Source organism: Tachysurus vachellii, chromosome 4, assembly GCF_030014155.1.
Source record: "Tachysurus vachellii isolate PV-2020 chromosome 4, HZAU_Pvac_v1, whole genome shotgun sequence".
Taxonomy (NCBI): Eukaryota; Metazoa; Chordata; class Actinopteri; order Siluriformes; family Bagridae; genus Tachysurus; species Tachysurus vachellii.
The window spans coordinates 1294829-1303938 of record NC_083463.1 but is presented as its reverse complement, the minus strand read 5'-3'; the positions used below and the strand labels follow the sequence as shown (position 1 = coordinate 1303938).

Sequence of the window (9110 nt, the reverse complement as noted above, 5' to 3'; positions counted from 1 at the left end):
CCCGTCTCATGTTCCAATAGGGTCTAGGGTTTCATAAATTTAAAATGATTTGAGGCAGCCTACATCCACAGAAGATCTGTGGTTAGTGCTCCAAGATGTATGGAACAACCTACATAATGCAGAGTTCCTTCAAAAACTGTGTAAATGTACCTAGAAGAATTGATGCTTTTTGGAGGCTGGTCACACACTATCGATTTGATTTGGAATTCTCTTCTGTTTATGCACTTCCTTTCATGTTAATTTATAAAAAATGAACTATTATCACTTTTAAGTATAAAAGCATTCTTATTGTACAGCACCTTTTTTATACCTTGCTAAAACTAAAAAGTGCTTTGAAGTCTTTACCAGTGAATACTTTCAATAAAGAAATGGTACTTTAGGTACTTCAGAAAGTTCTTCACATGTTACTTGTACACAGCCAGTGACTTGACTGTTCTGACTTCTAGAGGAAGTTCATTTCAGCACCTAGCTCATAGTACACATGTAATTACAGAACGACAAGGTCTCAATCCACAATCTCAATTACACCTTTATTGCAATAAAAACTTACATTTTACAAAAATACATATATTATTGTATATGCTTGAGGCAAAATATAATTTATCTCAAACTGTTCAGAAACAGGCCAGAACTGAAATAAAGACATCAAAGACATCAATAATTACATTGAAAAAAATGTATTTGGTTATTACAAAACTGCTTGAATATAACAACTATATATCAAAGGTATTAACTTCTCAGGTAAAAAAAATCTATATATATATATATATAAAGCAAAAAACAAACATCTCATATAAAATGAAAATTGTTATTGTTTAATCTAAACAGCTCATGGAGCAGCCAAGAGAACCTTCCACAAAAACAGAACATAAGAACAGGCTTTGCATTGTGTTAGTACCTGCCAAGAAACAAGGACACATTACAAACAAGAGTTAGTGAATTGTTGTTAATGCCAATCAATCAATGCTATTTTTTTAATATACTGAATAATGTTTAAACATTTAAATAACTTCCAAATAATGTCTTACTTTACAAATCCAGGAAGGTCTTCCTGGATAATGCTGGATATCCAGATCTGGAACTGGGACACCAGAGTAAACACATGGGGTGAGTTATGTTGAGTACAGGCCCTACCCCAGCTAGTGATACCAACCTGAATCCAGGCTGCACCAAGCTTAGTCACCATCGGACCTCCAAAATCCGCCTTTCAAGGGAGAAAATACGTTTTGTTGTAACCACTGTGTTTTGTCTATTAGATGTTCACACTAGAAAGTTTATTTTGTTTGTGTTATTTAGATTTGTTAATATTTCCTCTGTGATGCTGAGTCTACCTGACAGGTGTCTGGGCCTCCTTGTAGATAACCAGCACAGATCATGTTTGCAGTAATTAATCCAGGACTCAGTAGTAAATCACATATGTATGCATTAGCAATGGGCACCATTGCCTCCTGCAGCACTCCAGGCAAAGGCGCTAAACACAAACCATCACACAACCATTACTATCTATTAAAAAGGTATAAAAGCTCATGCTCATATCTCTCTGTTTCCCCATCATCTGATTCACAAACCTAGTTTTAGAGGCTATTTGCACCAGTTTAATTGTAAGTCTGGGATTAAAGTAAGTCCAAAACTATTCCTTGAGAGGGGTTAGTTAAAAGTAGAGCAGTGTAAAATACTGGTAGCAGCACAGAAACGTAATGTACTTCACAATGAGTAACATATAAAGTAACACAATCTGACATTACTTGGATACACTACCTCCAGGATTGAGACTAACGGTCAGTTGTTTAAATGAGTTTGGAGTGTTACTCTTATGGTTCTCCATGGATCTGTCTATTCTTTTACCTGTAGTGTTAATGTTTCCCCAGCCTGTGATCCAGCCTATGATGCCATCTGGAAAAGTGCTGCCTTGTCCAGCCAGGCACACTGGACTGATGTAGTCCGTAAAGTTGACAGAAGCATCCAGACGCACAAGTGCAATGTCATTGTTTTTGGTTGTGCTGTTGTAGTTAGGGTGAAGGACCACATTTTTAACGCGTCGGGAAATCTGATTGGGATTGAAGCCACTGAAATGCTGTATCCCCAAATGCACGGTCACCTTAGAATTTTCTTTACTGAAAAAGAATTTCAGTATATCTTCAGTTAGATCTCTGAGTAGTGTCATTACAGGGTGACATGCAGAAATGTGAGAGAAATTTACCTGGATAAACATTGAGCTGCGGTCAGGACCCAGTCTTTGTTGATCAGGGATCCTCCACAGAAGTGGCCACCTTGTTTACCAGTCCTCTGTAGACTAACTTGCCATGGCCACTCCCCTTCTAAGCATTCTCAGCACCCGCAACACGTGTGTTGAATGGTGCACGACCACATACTGTGAAAAAGGAGAAACTCTTACAAATTCTTGTATATGTTTCTTTATACTGCTTAAACAGAACAGAACTAAAATCAATGTAAATTAAGATTAAGTGAAGTACCTACTGTACCACTGAGCTGGGAAAAGGAACCTGTAGAGTGAGAAGATTACATAAAACATGTATTACAAAATGCTATTTTGACTCTGAGGTTATGAGAAAATACAATGTTTACATACAATGTCACTATAAAATCTATAAAATATTTAATACACTGCTGATCAGATAACTGATAAACTCCTAGTCCTATTAGTAGGACACACAAGGTGAGTTCTGTTGTAAACTTTTTATACTCTAACATCCTTTATTCAAGCAAACAATCTAAAATAAGTACCTTACCTTGAAAGTAAAAGACTAGGACCAGGACCACACACTGAATTTTCAGCATCTTTGCATTCAGCCCTCTGTGTCTGCCAATACAAGGCAGCAAGTGTTGTTCTTTTCTCTTAACATATTGTTATATCTAGCCAGACTTCCCTCTGTGCAGTTTGTCATACTTTCTACGTCACAAATTGTCCAGATTTCCAGATTAGTCAGGTTACATGCTATTATCTTCATACTGTATCATAAATTCTATGTGCTTAACAAATCAAAACAAGCAGGAACTATATGGAATGAGATTAAACCATGAACACACCTGAACTGTAGACAGTTCAACACCTACTGCTGAATACAGTACAGTGTCAAGTCTTACTTTAATTTTATTTCCATAATGCTAACAACTTTAACAACAGATGTTATCACAAAGCAGTGTTATAGAAATCGGCATCTAGATTTTGATGAAGAATGATCGAGACAGAGGATGACAGAGATGAAAAAAAAACTCAGTGTCAGAAATGGCAGTTGCCACGACAAGGATAAAACCTGAATAACAAAACACCATTTATTAACAAAAAGAATGAAAAAACAAAGACAGGGGAAAAATCATGAAACGGTCAAACAAACAGGTCACATAAACCAACACAGACACAAACAAAAAAAGAAAACCATAAACCGAGGCCTACACAAAGCTAGATGCAATGCGGAAAATGAAAATTAACAGGAAATTAGTAGCAGGCGAGTCCAAACCCGACACACATGACAACAACGGCCCATTATGTTCCGGCAGAGAATGTTCAAGAAGAGTCCTGACAATGAGACCTTAAAAGGGAACCGTTCATCTTTTGGGTGACACTCGATAAATCATCACATGGGTAGAAAAGATGATATAGTAGAAATATAGTAGAAATATTTACTATATCAAAAGCAACACTAACATTAAAAAGGAATAGATTGATGGTGACAGGAAAGTCAGAGATTATTAAAGTGCAGTGTTGTGCTGTACAGTGTTAGAAAGCCAGACTAAAAGATTATTATTATTATTATTATTATTATTATTATTATTATTATTTATAACTATAAGGTTTTACAACCATTTCCAACACTTTAACCAAGGAAGGTTGATTAGAAATAAGTCACTAGGCAGGTGTCTCAGTGTAAACAAGAGATTTCAGGTTTGAACCCAAAAATGCTTTCGTCAACTGCAGACAGGAGTCACAGAGAGCAAAAGTGGTCATATTCTCTGTGAGGAAATGATTTCATACTCACTCTCTCATGTCAATTATAACTACACTATCCAGTCATGGGCATCTAAGGGCAGATAGTACTTTCCTCTAAGAGTTTTCTAGCCAGCATCATAACATTAAAAATATATAGAGACCTGCTTAACATAGCTGTCATTAAATTTCACATGATAGGAAATACTCAGCTAGTGGGTGCGATTTGGTAAATGACCTAGTTGAAAACAGGTTGAAAATCTTCCAGTAAAGCAGAGCAATGATATCCATTACAGACCAAATGACTGATGATTTACACTGAATGAAGTCAGACTGGTTTGATTGATCTATTTAAACACAGTGTACAGTCCCCTGGTTTCAAAGAATAATTTTTTTAGACCTCTTCCTTTAATTTTAATTTATTAATTTTTTCATAAATTAACCTTTGTAATACTGCAGCTATTAATATACCAGTTACTGCATTTCCAGTTTAAACACATGGTATTAATGACTGGAATTCCAGGGGATGAACACTTTCACAGAAAACACTGGGATAAAAAACTGAAATAATCAGAATATATGACTATTAAAAAGAAAATATGACTGGAGATTGCACCCTGTCATGGCCAATTTTCTGTTTACAATAATAATTGTGAGAATAATTGTATGAAATACTTTATCTTTTCTAATAATGTTGCAGAATTTCTGTACGAAACACAATGTTCTTTTCTTTTACACAATCACATACACACACACACACATTCTCTCTCTCTCATACACACACACACACAGATACCTTGACCTTAGCATAGCCTCCTCTCCCTAGCACATCTGCTCCGCTTTGTATGAAAGAAGCTATGAAAAACATGATATTTCTCTGGGAGGTTTCCTGCTTCATGATAACGGTCAATGTATCTTCTGTTCCGCACACACACATTATGTATTTCCTCTATATATTCAGGTTTGACATAATAAAGTTTGGGAATTCTCTTTGAAAGACTGACTGGCGTGTTTCATTGAGACTACCCCGAGTACTCGCCGGGAACCAGAAACCGAGCAGAGGTTGAGACGGCTGAATTTAGTTACCCTGTCCAGGCGACAGAAGAAAATTCCTTACAGTTTTGGGGGCTCGTCCGGGATATCAGTATTCGGGTAAGTGCTGATTTGGTATCTTGTCATACCGGTTAAAGTGTAGGCACTTACCCCGTGTACTGGTATCTATATTTGGGGATGTCAGTGTTCGGGCAAGTGCTGATTGGTATCTAGTCATACCATTCAAAGTGTAGGCACTGTGCTGATATCCATATCCGTGTATAGTCGAATGTATGCACGATGTGTAAGGTAATTCGTCACTGGTTATTGAACCAGTGAAATAGCGCGCGCAACGTCTCTAAGGTTAGAGCCTATAAATTTATTTGATCACCCTCTCTGTCTCGGTCGCTGGTCTCCAATTGTGTTGTGTTGTTTGTGTTGTGTTAATTGTGTTGCGTTGTTTGTGTGTAATAATAACAGTTGTACCTATAGTCGAACATGGGTAATTCGGCAACAAAATATCCTAAGCCGGATCATGAGGACTGGATGACTGGATGAACCGTTGTGGTCTAGGTTGTTATACTAACCCCTGGTTAGATAACAGCAGGGTGGACCGAATCACAACCTCAATTTTTGACATATCCTCGTGGTGGTACTTTTAAACCTGAATATTTGGCATCTGCTTACACTCAAATTTATGACGGCTTTGGGGATCCTGATTGGGATTATCAGTACATGACAGATGGTTATACGAAATGGCTAGAAATGAAATGCCTTTTCTTGAGTTATGTGTGAGTGGCACAGTATATTCTTTCCTCTTTGATACAGGAGCTACAATGTCAGTAGTGGGGAAGCAATATGAGGGTCCTCTCTCAGGGGGATCCATTAGCTCTGTGGGAATAGAAGGGGTCACAAAAGAAACGCCTTTTACTCCAGCCCTCCTCGTCACATGTCCTTCTGATCCTAACATTTTTCAATATCACCGATTTGCTTATATGTCAGAATGTCCTTTTAATCTTTTGGGAAGGGATCTCATGAACAGGTTACACATTTCTATTAGCTTCTCTGGCTCTAAACTTGTTGTTTCTGTTCCTGAGTCTGCTCCACTGTCACATTTATCTGATATGATGTTTAATGACTGTTTTCTCTCTACCACACAGAAATCACCATCCCCATCTTTTGCTTTACTAGACACTCTACCGCCCTCATTGTGGGCTGATCATAAGAATGACGTGGGTCTCGTGCAGTGTACACCCTACGAGGCTAAGTTAAAACATTTAGACCCTTTGTTTGTTAAACAATATATTTTGTCTGAAGCTAAATTGCAGGGCGTGGCTGGAGTTTTACAATCTCTGCTACAACAGGGAGTAGTCAAACCATGTGTAAGTTCATACAACACTCCTGTCAATCCGGTCCCTAAACCGGATGGTTTCTGGCACTTCACACAAGATTTGAGGAAAATAAATGACATCATCATCCCTGTGGCACCTGTTGTGCCAGATGTGGCCTCAATTCTCACCTCAATTCCATGTGAACATACTTTTTTTCTGTTATTGACTTATGTTCTGCCTTTTTCAGTGTTCCTGTTGAAGAGCAGACACAGCCTCTCTTTGCCTTCACGCACAGGGGGCGGCAGTACATGTGGACACACCTACCACAACTCTGTGAACAAGCCTCCCTATGCCTCCTGCGCCATCTAGCTTCAAAAGGCTTCAAGGTTTCAAAACCCAAGCTGCAGTTCTGTCTGCCTACAGTGAAGTACCTGGGCTTTGAACTTTCTCAAGGTAACAAAAAACTCTCTCAAGACCGTATACAGGTAATCCTCAACACACGGCGTCCTGACACAAAACTCATGGCTTCATGGCTTTCCTGGGGCTGATAAACTACTGCCGTCAATGGATACCTGACTGTACTTACTATGACAAATGCCTCCAGTCCGCAATCGCCCACAAGGACCCAATGCAACGTCTGTTAACATGGACTCCTGAAATGCTCGAAGCGTATGAGGCTCTGCGGACGGCTCTATGTTCCGCTCCTGCTCTGGGGCTCCCGAACTATGCGAAAGAGTTCCATCTCTATGCCTGTGAGCATGAGGGCACTGCCTCTGCTGTTTTGCTCTGACCTGCGTGTCTCTGAGCTGTGGCCGCCTGTGCTGTGATGGTACAAGATGCTGAGAAAATTGTCCTGTCTCATCCACTGATCTTACATTCACCACATCAGGTAAAACAGGTCCTTCAGAACTTACAAACTCAACACATGACGGCACAAAGGAGGTCAGGTTATGAAACTATCTTATGTTCAACCAGTAACCTAGAAATCAAAGCCACTTCCTCATTAGATACGTTAGGTCACGCTCTTGCACATCTAATTAGAACTCAGGATGCCACACTGCATGACACTCCGCATGATTGCTGTGCTGAAATCATTCACTCTACTAGCATTCGCCCTGATTTAGAATCCACTCAATTAAATACAGGTGATTCATTATTTGTTGATGGATCTTGTTCAAAGCCACATGATGGTCACTTTCTGTGTGGATATTCTGTGTGTGCTCTGCCTGATGTTGTTGTTGAAGCTTACTCTTTACCTTTTACAGTATGTCTGCACAGGCAGCTGAACTTTTTGCTCTGACTCGTGCGTGTATTCTCTCTGAGGGTAAGGATGTAACAATCTACACTGATTCACGCTATGCTTTTGGCGTCATCCATGACTTCGGCGAATTTGGCAAAAACGTGGCTTTCGCTCTGCAGAGGGGAAACTGATTTCTCACTCTTCACTGGTGCAGGACCTCATCACTGCCTGCCATCTCCCTCGTTCCCTAGCTATTGTCAAAACTAAGGCACACACACGTGACAATACTATTGAGGCCAGAGGTAACTCTCTGGCTGACCGAGTAGCTAAACAAGCGGCACAAGCTCAAGTGTCCTTCACGTCACTCTCTACTCCTACTAACACCTCCTTCCTCTCCTCCACTCTCATTCCTGACTTAGATCTCCCGTCTGTACAATCTTCTGCTACACCTAATGACTCTGCCTATTGGCAAACGCAGAATTCGTATGTCGCCTCTGATGGCCTCTGGTACAGCTCTGATGGCCGTCTTTGTATCCCGTCCCACTGCCTTCCCTTCCTCTTGCGCGAGTTTCACAGTGTTACACATCGGTGTTGCGCCCGAAGAGGGGTATGGGAAGATATGAATAAACTCTTTTGTGTAGCTAATTTAAAATGTACAATAGACTCAATCTTATCTAGATGTCTGACTTGTGCTCAAAATAATCCTACTAAAAGCGCAGCTAAACATGAAAATCTTCCAATACCAACTGCACCGTTTTCTGAATGGCAAATTGATTTTACACATATGCCACCACAGGGGCCTTTCAAATATCTCCTGGTGATGGTAGATAAGTTTTCAAGGTGGGTAGAGGCTTTCCCCTGTCAGCAAGAAAATTCTAAGGTCGTTACACGTATTCTGGCCAAAGAAATCCTGCCAAGGTATGGTGTCCCACACACTATTGACTCGGACAAAGGAACACCATTTACTTCCAAAATAACACAAGATCTTTGTAAGTATCTGTCTCTGTCATGGCGCTTTCATATTCCTTATCATCCCCAATCCTCAGGGATAGTGGAAAGAACTAATCGAACAATTAAGGATAAGTTGACTAAAGCTATGCAGGCGACGGGTAGCAAAAATTGGGTTGATTTGTTACCCGCTGTTCTAGCAGAAATGAGAATGACACCGCGAAAAGACGCCCATTTATCACCACACGAAATTGAAGAAGGGTAAGCCAGCTATAGGTACAACTAATCTTGATGTTGAGTATTCCGCTGCCCTGATTGACACTTTGTCAAAACACTATGAACAAATCTCGGCAGCTATACCTGTCATTTCTAAAGGCACCGACCCATCCCTTTCAAGTGGGAGATATGGTCTTAATTAAGTCATTAAAACCTAAACCATTTGGCGAAAGTAAACATGATGGGCCAGCGGAAATAGTCGCGACTACGTGCATGGGTGTATTAACTGATCTTTTTCCACAGTGGATCCATGCTACCAGAGTTAAGAGATGTCCTCCTTGGGTTGACTCCGCTGTAAATGTATAGAAATATTCTCTGTGTCACCATTCTATTTATG

At 39.8% G+C, this 9110-nt stretch overlaps 1 pseudogene; it reads right to left on the bottom strand.

Annotated features, from left to right (window-relative positions):
* Positions 1-734: 734 nt before the first annotated feature.
* Positions 735-2799, bottom strand: LOC132844171 (serine protease 27-like; annotated as a pseudogene).
* Between the last annotated feature and the right edge of the window lie 6311 nt (positions 2800-9110).